Source organism: Lipotes vexillifer, unplaced genomic scaffold, assembly GCF_000442215.2.
Source record: "Lipotes vexillifer unplaced genomic scaffold, Lipotes_vexillifer_v1.1 scaffold525, whole genome shotgun sequence".
NCBI lineage: Eukaryota > Metazoa > Chordata > Mammalia > Artiodactyla > Lipotidae > Lipotes > Lipotes vexillifer.
Genome location: NW_006786891.1, coordinates 1339274 through 1352653, shown reverse-complemented (window position 1 = coordinate 1352653; position 13380 = coordinate 1339274). Strand labels below are relative to the sequence as shown.

The window sequence follows — 13380 nt, the reverse complement described above, 5'->3', positions numbered from 1 at the left end:
AAAAAAAAAAAAAAAAAACCACAACGAGATGTTACCTCACACCTTTTAGAATGGTTGTCATCAAAAAAACAAGAGATAACAGATGTTAGCAAGGATGTGGAGAAAAAGGAACACTTGTGCACTGTTGGAGGAAATGTAAATAGGTGCAGCCATTATGCAAAACAGTATGGAGATTCCTCAAAAAATTAAAAGTAGAACTACCATGTGGTCCAGCAATTCTTCTGGGTACATATCCAAAGGAAATGAAAACACTATCTCAAAGAGATATTTGCATCCTTATATTCATTGTAGCATTATTTACAGTAGCTAAGACACTGAAACAAGTGTCCATCAACAGATGAATGGAAAAGGAAAATTTGGTATATATACACAATGGAATAGTGTATAGGACTACATAGTGGACATCTTGCCATTTGTTGACAACATAGATGGACCTCAAGAGCATCACGCTAAGAGAAATAAGTCAGAGAAAGGCAAATACTGTATGATCTCACTTATATGGGGAATTTCAAAAAGCAAAACTCATAGAAACAAAGGACAGATTAGTGGTTTCCAGAGGCTAGGGATGAGGGGTGGAGGAAATGGGTGAAGTTGGTCAAAAGGTACAAACTTCCACTTATGAGATAAATAATTTCTGGGATATAGTGTACAACATGGTGACTTTAGTTAACAACACTGTATTATATATTTGAATGTTGCTAAGAGAGTAGACTTTAAAAGTTCTCATCACAAGAAAAAAAAACTGCAACACTGTGCTGATGGATGTTACTTATGGCAAACGTCTTGCAATACATACATGTATGAAATCATTATGCTGTACACCTTAAGCTAATATGTCAATTACATCTCAATAAAACTGGGAAAAAATTTTAAATAAATAAATTTTAAAAAATATTGCACCCTGGATTGCAGGGGCATTTATATGCAGATTTGGGGCTCCACATCAATTTAAGCAATCACCCACAGATGAAGGCACATTTGTGAGAGTCCATTAATCCAATGGAGACGTTCCAAAACACCATTGAAGAAAAAATATATGAAATATATTGAAGAGGGTTAGAGAAAGAGTTTCACTTTGCCCATGTCACCTCTACCTCAAGGTGGCAGGACTTGGTGCCAGGAAGACCCCCACAGCCTGTAATTTTTCCCGCAGGAAAAAGGGAGAGCATGTGAGTGAGTGCCTGCCTCTCCCAGCTGTGCTGGATGCTGCCCAAGAGGTCCACTTCTTTCTTGCCTAACTCAGGTTACTGAGGTGATCTGCAAGGCGTGCAATTGGGAGAGGTGGGGAGCACAGGGACACAGTTGTGTCCCTTTGATGTACTTGGAATATATCAGAGGGACACAAATAACAGCTTCATGCTTCTTCCTACCAACTGATCTGTGGATTCTATCTAAAAGGCCAACCATGAGACACTGGGAATGCCTTATCTTAACTGGCTCTTGAGAACCCTCAACTCTCTGTGCATCTCCCCTATACTCACAACCTCCCCATGGCTGGTTTCCAGCATAAGTTCCTATGGACAGTGAGAGCTAGCCCTTGCAGATGTCTAGCAAACAAGCACAGAAAGTGATCCCAACTCTGCGGGACTGGGAGAATGCTCATAAACTTGAGTATTTCAGGGTACTGCCCAAGAAGGGGAAAAAGGAGGCCCTCAGCACCCAGCCTATCTTCGCAGGATTGAGAAAAGGCATGCAATCTTAAGAATTCTCCCCTAAGAGAGAGCAAGAAGTGTAGACTGGGCACATCCATAGAGAAGATCTGTAAAAGCCTCAGAATTCCTTGCTGGACTAACAAATGAAGGTATCTCTCTCCTGAAGCCAGTCAGTAAATATTGGAGGAGCTGACTTCTTCAAATGTGAAGAAAACAATGCAAGACTTCAAGAAATATGAAAAAATCAAAGAAATAGTATACCACCAAAGGAACACAATAATTTTCTAGCAACCAGCCCCAAAGAAATGGAGATCAACAACTTGCCTGGCAAAGAATTCAAAATAATTGTTTATTTTTGTTTTTTGGCCAAGCTGCATGGCATGTAGAATCTTAATTCCCTGACCAGGGATCAAACCTGTGCCCCCTGAAGTGGAAGAATGGAGTCTTAACCACTGGACCTTCAGGGAAGTCCCTCAAAATAATTGTTTTAAGGAAACTCAGCTACAAGAGATCACACAACTCAATGAAATCAGGAAAACAATATGTCAACAAAATAAGAGGTTTAGCAAAGAAAGAGAAATTATTTTTTAAATTCTGCAGCTGAAAAATAGAATGAATAAAATAAAAAATGTGATGGACAGCATCAACAATAGACTTAATCAAGCTGAAAAAAAAATCTGTGAATTCAAAGACGTCATTTGAAATTATCCATCCATCGTCAGAGGAATACATATTTTAGTTTATTTAGCTAATTTTACACCTCAAGGAACTAGAAAAAGAACAAACTAAGGCCAAATATAGCAGAAGAAAGAAAATAACAAAGGTCAGAGCAGAAAAAGTATCAATATATGGACCAGAAAAATAGTAGAAAAAAAATCAACGAAACTGAGCTGTTTTAAAGAAAAACACACAAAATTGACAAATTTTCATCTTGACTAAGAAAAAAAGAGAAGATTCAAATCAATAAAATCAGAAATGAAAGAGAAGACATTACGACTGATACTGCAGAAATACAAAGGAGCATAAAAGACAATTATGAACAATTATATGACAACAAATTGGACAACTTAACAGAAACAGATAAATTCCTAGAAATATAACCTGCCAGTATCAAATAGATAAAAAATTTGAATCACTATGTTGTACACCTGAAACTAATATAATAATATTATAAATCAACTATACCTCAATAAAAATTTTTAAATAAAATAAAATTTTATTTAATTTTTGAAAAGACTGAATCATAAAGAAATAGAAAGTATGAATAGACCTATAACTAGTAAGAAGATTAAATTAGTAATCAAAAATCTCCCAAAAAAGGAAAAGTCCAGGACAAGTTAGTATACCTGGTAAATTGTACCAAACATTTACAGAGAAATTAATGCCAATCCTTCTCAAACTCTTCCAAAAAATTTAAAGTAGATGGAACACTTCCATACTCAACTTGCAAGGCCAGCATCACCCTGATAATGAAGCCAGACAAGGATATTGCAAGAAAAGAAAATTACAGACCAACATCCCTGATGCACATAGATGCAAAAATCCTCAGCAAAATATTAGCCAACCAAATTCAACAATACATTAAAATAATCATAAACCATAATCAAGTGGAATTTATTCTGGGAATGCAAAGATGATTCAATATCCACAAATCAGTAAACATGATATATCACATTAACAAAATTAAGGATAAAAATCATATGATCATCTCAATCGATGCAGGCAGAAAAAGCATCTGATAAAATTCAACATCCATTCATGATAAAAAGTGTCACCAAACTGAGTATTGAGGGAATGTACGTCAACATAATAAAGACCATACACTACAAGCTCACAGCTAACATCATACTCAATGGTGAAAAGCTGAAAGCTTTTACTGTAAGATCAGGAATAACACAATGATGCCCACTCTCACCACTTTTATTCAGCATAGGTCTAGAAGTCCTGGCCAGAGAAATGAGGCAAGAAAAAGAAATAAAGTTATCCAAATGGGAAAGGAAGAGTGAAATTGTCTCTATTTGTAGATGACATGATATTATATATAGAAAACCCTAAAGACTACAAAAAAAACTGTTAGAACTAATAAAAAGATTCAGTAAAGTTGCAGGATATAAAATCAACATACAAAAATCACTTGCATTTTGATATGCTAACAATAAACTATCTGAAAGAGACATTAAGAAAGCAGTTCCATTTACAGTCACATTAAAGACAATAAAATACTTAGGAATAAACGTGACCAAGGAGGTGAAAGACTTGTACACTGAAAACTGTAAGACACTGATGAAAAAAACTGAACAAGACACAAATGGATGGGAAGAATTAATATCAATAAAACACCCATGCTCCCCAAAGTGATCTACAGATTCAATGTAATCTTTATTAAAATTCCAATGGCATTTTTCACAGACACAGAAAAAAAAAACTAAAATTTATATGGAACCACAGAAGACTCTAAATAGCCAAAGCGATCTTAAGAAAGAAAAACAAAGGTGGAGGTATCACACTTCCTGATGTCAAATTATATTACAAAGCTATAGTAATCAAGACACTATGGTACTGGCATAAAAACAGACACTTAGAACAATGGAATGAAATAGAGAAGCCACAAATGAGCCCATCAACTAATCATTGACAAAGGCAAAAAGAACATACAACGGGGAAAGGATAGTCTCTTTAATGAATAGTGTTGGGAAAACTGGATATTCATATGCTAAAGAATGAAACCAGACCTCTATCTTACACCACTCACACAGATTAAAGACTTAATGTAAGACTGGAAACTGTCAAAACTCCTAGAAGAAAACACAGGGAAAAAATTCCTTGATGTTGGTCTTGGCAATGGTATTTTGTATTTGACACCAAAAGCACAGGCAACAAAAGCAAAAGCAAACAAGTGACACTACATCAAACAAAATGGATTTGCACAGCAAAAGAAACCAATAACACAATGAAAAGGCAACCTGTGGAATGCGAGAAAATATTTGCAAACCATATACCTAATAAGAGATAAATATCTAAATATATATAAGGAACTAATATAACTCAATAGCAAAAACCAAATAATCAGAATTTTAAAATTAGCAAAGGACCTGAATAGGCATTTTCCAAAGAAGACACACAAATGGCCAATGGTACATGAAAAGATGTTCAGCATCACTAATTATCAGGAAAATGCAAGTCAAAACCACAGTGAGATATCACCTCACTCCTATTAGAAGGGCTATTATCAAAAAAACAACACAAAACAAATGTTGGTGAAGATATGGAGAATAGAGAACTCGTGCACTGTTGGTAGAGTAATAATAATGTAAATTATTACAGCCATTATGGAAAACAGCATGTAGTTTCCTCAAAAAAAAAGTAGAACTACCACATGATCCAACAATCCCAATTCTGGATATATACCCAAAAATAAATGTCTTGAAGAGCTATCTGTGCCTCCATGTTCATTGCAGCATTATTTACAATAGCCAAGATATGGAAACAACCTAAGTACTCATTAATGAATGAATGGACAAAGAAAATATGGTGTATATATACATATATATATACACACACAATAATGGAATATTATTCAGTTACAAAAAATAAGAAAATTTTGCCATTTGCAACAACATGGATGAACTTGGAGGCCATTATGCTAAGTGAAATAAGCCAGGTAGAGAAATCCAATTACTGTGTGGTATCACTTATACTTGGACTCTAAAGAAAAAAAGTCACATTTATAGAAAAAGAGAGTAGAATGGCAGTTGCCAAGGATTGGGGAAATGGTGAGATGTTGGTCAAAAGGTACAAACTTTCAGTTATAAGGTGAATAAGCTCTAAAAATCTAATGTACAGCATGGTGACTGTAGTTAATAATACTGTATTGTATACTTGAAATTTGCTAAGAGAGAAGATCCTAAGCTTTCTCACCATACACACTCAAAAAAGGGTAACTATTAAGGTGATGGACATGTTGATTAAATTAATTGTGGTAAATATTTCACAATGTATCAATATTTATATGTCAAATCTACCATATACACTTTAAATATATACAGTTTTCTAATAGATCTTTATTGGAGTATAATTGCTTCACAATACTGTGTTAGTTTCTACAACGAAGTGAATCAACCATATGCATACATATATCCCCATATCCCCTCCCTCTTGCGCCTCCCTCTCACCCTCCCTATCCCACCCCTCTAGGTGATCACAAAGCACCAAGCTGATCTCCCTGTGCTATGCTGCTGCTTCCCACTAGCTATTTTACATTTGGTAGCGTATATATGTCGATGCTACTCTCACTTCACCCCAGCTTCCCCCTCCCCACCCTGTGTCCTCAAGTCCATTCTCTATGTCTACGTCTTATTTCTGCCCTGACACTAGGTTCATCAGTACCATTTTTTTTTAAGATTCCATATATATGTGTTGGCATATGGCATTTGTTTTTCTCTTTCTGACTTACTTCACTCTGTATGACAGACGCTAGGTCCATCCATCTCCTGCAAATAACTCAGTTTCGTTTCTTTTTATGGCTGAGTAATATTCCATTGTATATATGTGCCACATCTACTTTATCCATTCATCTGTCGATGGACATTTAGGTTGCTTCCATGTCCTGGCTATTGTAAATAGTGCTGCAGTGAACATGGGGGTACATGTGTCCTTTTGAATTATGGTTTTCTCAGGGTATATGCCCAGTAGTGGGATTGCTGGGTCATATGGTAGTTCTATTTTTAAATTTTTAAGGAACCTCCATACTGTTCTCCATAGTGGTTGTATCAATTTACTTTCCCACCAACAGTGCAGGAGGGTTCCCTTTTCACCACACCCTTTCCAGCATTTATTGTTTCTAGATTTTTTGATAATGGCCATTCTGACCGGTGTTAGGTGATACCTCATTGTAGTTTTGATTTTCATTTCTCTAATAATTGGTGATGTTGAGCATCTTTTCATGTGTTTGTTGGCTATCTGTATGTCTTCTTTGGTGAAATGTCTATTTAGGTCTTCTGCCCATATTTTATTTGGGAGTGCTTGTTTTTTTGATATTGAGCTCCATAAGCTGTTTGTTAAATACTTGCAATTTTATTATATTAAAATTGTTTTCAATAATTATATTCAATAATTATTCAATTATAATATATTCTATTGTATCTGAATATGATATATAATATATATTACATGTATATGATATATATATTATATATAATATATTCAATTTAATAAAACTGGAAACAAAACAAAACATCTCCCAAAGCTGTTCCATTAAATTCTATGGCTTCAAGAAACTGTTAGATGCTCATTGAATATCATGATAATATCTTCATCAGCAGCCTATAGATTTAAAAAAATAAAAAAGATAAACTTGTGTTCTTTGGGAAAAACAATCTCATCTGGTTTGCTTGTTTTTGTATTTTAAAATACAGAAAAGTACCATAAAAATTATAATAAAAAGTCATATGTGAATTCCCAGAGTAAACAAATATTGATACTTTCTCAAAAAAAAAAAAATTTGTTAGGTTGCATCCAGATGAGCCTTTACTCTAGTCCTAATAAAGCTCCACAACTAAGACATTCCTCTTCTGAGAACTCTATCTGATGCCTTGTGTTTTATGATGCCTCCCCACTCCAGCTTTGCACACAAAATATTCCCAGCCCTAGGTGAATGTGGGAATTGTTTGGCCTACTGCTTTCTAACAGACTTTCCCCAGCATCAGATAGTGATCTCATTTGCATTCACAAATTAATGCTCATCAAAAGACTCAGGGGGAACGCTCTGCAGATCTCCAAAGCTCTTTCTTTGTGCAGTTCCCTCCTCTCTGGCACTCTGCTTGGCTAATAATAGCTGCATTCCTGTCCAAAAACTCCAGTATCCATCTCCTCGACCCAGCAAGACCACCAGACTCTGAATTTCCCTTCCCTCCACTACAGTGTAGAAACTTCCTCCAGGGAATAAATTGAGGAAATCAAGGGGTTTGCATCATTAATTTCCCATTTCTCAGGCTTCACAGTCTTGCAAGGCCTGTTGCCCAATGTCTGAAACATTGTTTCACATATTTTGTCTGGTTTTCTAGTTAAGTGGAGAGGTAAATCTAGTCCCTGTTACTACCTCATGGCTAAAAGTGTTAAGTCCCTCCTAACTCTAGTTTTGCATTCCTCAAATCTATCTTCTTCCTTATAAAGCCAGAGTGATATTTCATAAATGCAAATATAACATTATCTCTCCTCACTTAAAACCCCTCAATTGTTTCCACCTGACACTAATCCCATTCTTAAACTCTAGGTTCCTGTCATGCTAAGCAGTCCTGGAATTCATCAGGCTGTTTCATGCACCTATGCTTATTTTACTCCCCACTCCTTTAGCCTTTAAAAGATAGCTCTCGGGCTTCCCTGGTGGCACAGTGGTTGAGAGTCCGCCTGCCGATGCAGAGGACACGGGTTCGTGCCCCGGTCTGGGAAGATCCCACATGCCGCGGAGTGGCTAGGCCCGTGAGCCATGGCCGCTGAGCCTGTGCGTCCGGAGCCTGTGCTCCATAATGGGATAGGCCACAACAGTGAGAGGCCCGCGTACCGCAAAAAAAAAAAAAAAAAAAAAAAAAAGATAGCTCTCTGTGGTCAGAGGGTAAAAACTTCCAGTTAAAAGAAGAATAAGTTTGGGAGATCTAATGTACAGCATGGTGATTATAGTTAATAATTTGTATTATATACTTGAAAGTTGCTAAGAGAGATAGTCAACATTCTCACCATAAAACAGAAATGGTAGGGACTCCCCTGGTGGTGCAGTGGTTAAGAATCCACCTGCCAATGCAGGAGACACGGGTTCGATCCCTGGTCCAGGAAGATCCCACATGCCGCAGAGCAACTAAGCCAGTGCACCACAACTACTGAGCCTGCACTCTAGAGCCTGTGAGCCACAACTACTGAAGTCCAAGTGCCACAACTACTGAAGCCTGCGCGCCTAGAGCCCAAGCTCCACAACAGGAAAAGCCATGACAATGAGAAGCCCGCGCATCACAACAAAGAGCAGTCCCCACTCCCCGCAAGGAGAGAAAGCTCGTGTGCAGCAACGAAGACCCAATGCAGCCAAAAAGAAAGAAAGAAATGGTAGTATGTGAGATGACAGAGGTATTAGCTAATGCCATGGTGGTAATCATTTTGCAATATAGAAGTGTATCAAGTCAACATGTTGTACACCTTAATATTACACAATATAATATGTCAATTATATCTCAATGGGAAAAAGAAAGGGACAGCTCTCTGTATCCTTTATGAATACTTCAATAACCACTCCCTGCATCTGGCACAGTCAATTCCTTCTTCCTTTGTACTGACATTTTATCTAGTACTGAATTCAGTTGTTGTTATTATTGTTAACTCTATTATTACCTGTTCATCACACATATATTGAAATTAGTTGTGGGCGGGTGCTATAGAGAGGTGTAGAAGAACGAGACCCTGGCCCCTGATGCTCCTGGCCCCTGAGGTCACCCCGCTTCTCCACCCCTTGGGCCTGACCAGCCAGCCCCAAGAGTGCTGCGAAGCCACCAGACCCTGGATGCCTGCAGGCCCCACATGTCCCCAGAGCTAGACCTAGGTCAGGTGGCAGCTCAGTGGCCAGGCTGGACTCTGAGCATCCTGGTGGTGGTGGCGCACCGACCTAACGGCTCTGGCCAGACGTACCAGTTGGTGGTGGATGGTGGGGTGGCTTGGGCAAGTTGGTGCTCCCCATCCGACTCATACAGTCCTCTTTTGTAACAGATTGTGAGCCAACCATCTGCTTTGTGTGTGTGATAGATGACAGAGCAGCCCAACTAGATGTTTTGGATACAATAGGACAAGAAGTTTGGAGCTGTAAGAGAACAGTTCCTGAGAACTGATGAGGGTTTCCTATTGCTCTTTTCAGACATACATAGAGGCAGTTTTGAAGAAATCTGTGAGTTTCAAAGACAGACTCTCAGAGTAAAGGATCACGATGAGTTCCAATGATTTTAATTGGTAATAAAGCAGACCTGGATCATCATAGACAGGTAACGTAGGAAGAATAGCAGTTAGCCCACAACTTAAGGAAACATACTGTGGAGGTGTCATCAAAGATTAGGATGAACGTAGATCAAGGTTTCCATGAACTTGTCTGGGTTATAAGGAAATTTCAAGAGTGGGAATGTCTTTCTTCACCAACGAGGAAAGAAAAAGACAAGAAAAGCTGCCATCGTGTCATTTTCTAAGAATTATTTGAGTTTTAGCTACCCACTGCCAGGAAAAGCCTGCATCTTCTCCTTCTCTCCTTACAGTTTACATCATGTTGGTACCTTTCTAGCCTTAGACAAATGATCCTCTTAGCCTTAGACCAAGAAGCTGGTTAATCCTTTCCATGAAGCTAATCTTCTGGTCATTTCAAGACAGATTTAAAAGAAACACTACGGATGCTTCAAAAATTACCTGATTCCATACACAAAATGAACTCAAGTGAATTGAAGACTTAAATGTAAGACCTGAAACCATAAAAGTCCTAGAAGAAAATATAGGTTGTACACTCTTTGACATCAGTCTTAGCAATATTTTTTTGGGATATGTCTCCTTAGGCAAGGGAAACAAAAGCAAAAATAAACAAGTGGGACTACATCAAACTAAAAAGCTTTTGCATATCAAAGGAAACCACCAACAAAGTGAAAAGGCAGCCTAATGAATGGGAGAAGATATTTTCAAAAGATATGTTCCATAAGGGGTTGATACGCAAAGAGCTCATGCAACTCAATATCAAAAAAGCCCAAACAGTTTGATTAAAAAATGGGCAGAAGACCTGATTAGGAATTTTTCAAAGGAGACATACAGAAGGCCAACAAGCACCTGAAAAGGTGGTAAACATAACTAATCATCCAGGAAATGCAAATCAAAACCACAATGAGACACCACCTCACACCTATCAGAATGGCTGTTATCAAAAGGACAAGAAACAACAAGTGTTGGTGAGGATGTAGACAAAAGGGCACCCTCATGCAAAGTTGGTAGGAATGTAAATTGGAGTAACCACTATGGAAAACAGAGTGGAGGATTCTCAAAAAATGAAGAAAAGAACCACCATATGATCCAGCAATTCCACTCCTGGATATATATCTGAAGAAAACAAAAACGCCAATTCAAAAAGATGCATGCACTATAGTGTTCATTGCAGCATTATTTACAGTAGCGAAGATATAGAAGCAACTTAAGTGCACATCAATAGATGAATAGGTAAAGAAGATATGGCATGCATATATATATATATATATATATATATATGTAATAGAATACTACTCAGCCATAAAAAAGAATGAAATCTTGCCATTTGTGACAATATGGATGGACCTAGAGGGTATTATGTTTAGTGAAATAAGTCAGAGAAAGACAGATACTGTATGATTTCACTCATATGTGGAATCTAAAAAATGAAACAGATGAACAAACAAAACAAAACAGAAACAGACTCATAGATACAGAGGAAAAACTGGTGGTTGCCAGAGAGGAAGGGAGTGGAAGGATGGGTGAAATAGGTCAAGGAGATTAGAGGTACAAAATTCCAGCTATAAAATAAATAAGTCACAGTATGTAATGTACACATAGGGAATATAGGTAATAATATTGTAACAACTTTTCATGGTGACAGATGGTAACTGGGCTTATTGTGGTGATTATTTCATAATGTATAAAAATATTGAAACACTTTTATATATGAAACTAATATATTATTGTATGTCACATATAACTTGATTAAAATAAATAAATATATATATACAATATTTTAAAAGTTATCTGTTTCCTTTTAAATATGTTTCTATATACACAAACATATTCTTTTGTAAGGGCTTTTATTTTAGTAGAAATGGATCAGTTTTGGAACCTAAGCTGTTTGCCAAGCTGAAGCCATAGGTTGTGAAATAACTTTTATCTTCTAAAATCATTGCCCACTGTTATTCTAAATAGAATCATAGGGAGTTTATTTAAAATGTGAATTTTTGTAAGTCAGAAAGAGAAAAACAAATATCGTATATTAACGCATATATGTGGAATCTAGAAAAATGGTACAGGTGAACCGGTTTGCAAGGCAGAAATAGAGACACAAATGTAGAGAACAAATATATGGACACTAAGTGGGGAAAGTGGGAGGTGGGATGAATTGGGAGATTGAGATTGACATATATACACAAATATGTATAAAATAGATAACTAATGAGAACCTGCTGTATAGCACAGGGAACTCCACTTCTCTGTACAGTACAAACTAACACAACATTGTAAAACAACCATACCCCAATAAGAAAATAAAATATGAATTTTTGCTTGTCTGAAAGCTTTTTTTTTTTTTGCGGTACGTGGGCCTCTCACTGTTGTGGCCTCTTCCGTTGCAGAGCACAGGCTCCGGACGCGCAGGCTCAGCGGCCATGGCTCACGGGCCCAGCCGCTCCGCGGCATGTGGGATCCTCCTGGATCGGGGCACGAACCCGTGTCCCCTGCATCGGCAGGAGGACTCTCAACCAGTGAGCCACCAGGGAAGCCCTGTCTGAAAGTTTTGATGTCAACTTTAGTTAAGCTTAAATACACTGAATTGAATCCACAAAAGTGAGGCAACTCAAAACCTTACTGATGCTACAGCCTTTGTTTGCCAGTGGCCAAAATACCAAGATGTCTACTGTATTTGCAGATGAAAAACTGCTTGTAAGGCCTTTATTATTACTCCTACTCCTAAAGATGATAATATTCTGTGTGGTCAAGTATTTGGACTCATTCTGGACTTGGGTGTTTCAATGTTCTTGTTTTTTTAAAAATAAATTTATTTATTTATTTATTTTTGGCTGCGTTGGGTCTTAGTTGCTGCACACGGGCTTTCTCTAGTTGTGGCGAGCAGGGGCCACTCTTCATTGCAGTGTGCGGGCTTCTTACTGCAGTGGCTTCTCTTGGTGCAGACCACGGGCTCTAGGCACACGGGCTTCAGTAGTTGTGGCACATGGGCTTAGTTGCTCTGCGGCATATGGAATCATCCCAGACTAGGGATCAAACCTGTGTCCCCTGCATTAGCAGGCATATTCTTAATCACTGCGCCACCAGGGAAGTCCCGTTCTTGTTTTTTTAATTTAATCTTTTCAAAGCCATGTTGAGACTAAAAATAATTTTTTCTGCCTTTCTTTTCAATCATTTTAGATAAGGAATTCAAAAAACCCAAAACTGGTTTTGTTTGTAATATTAAATATAGAATTGATCTTTCCAGGGTCAAAGATTATTAATATTTTTGCTATATACTTTTATAGATTTTCTTATCAAACTAGTTAACAAATATTTTTGTTTGTAAGCAAATATGTTTTCACAGCATACCTTGTGTATATGTAAATATAAATATTTAATTCCCACTGTTCATTTTTTTTTTTTTTTTTTTTTTTTTTTTCCTTGCGTTATGCGGGCCTCTCACTGTTGTGGCCTCTCCCATTTTCGGAGCACAGGCTCCGGACGCGCAGGCTCAATGGCCATGGCTCACGGGCCCAGCCGCTCCGCGGCATGTGGGATCCTCCCGAAACGGGGCACGAACCCGCGTCTCCTGCATCGGCAGGCGGACTCTCAAGCACTGCGCCACCAGGGAAGCCCCCACTGTTCATTTTTAACTGACAAAGACAAAAAAGTGAAAACTACAGAAACTGTGATTGAACTTTACTTGTTATTCTGGTCCTGGTTGTACCCACCTTTGGCCAGTCACCTACTACTCAAGAAACCT

General features: G+C 37.7%; 1 pseudogene; it reads left to right on the top strand.

Annotated features, from left to right (window-relative positions):
* The first annotated feature begins 9212 nt into the window (after positions 1-9212).
* On the top strand, positions 9213-9865 carry LOC103078480 (ras-related protein R-Ras2 pseudogene; annotated as a pseudogene).
* The last annotated feature ends 3515 nt before the right edge of the window (positions 9866-13380 follow it).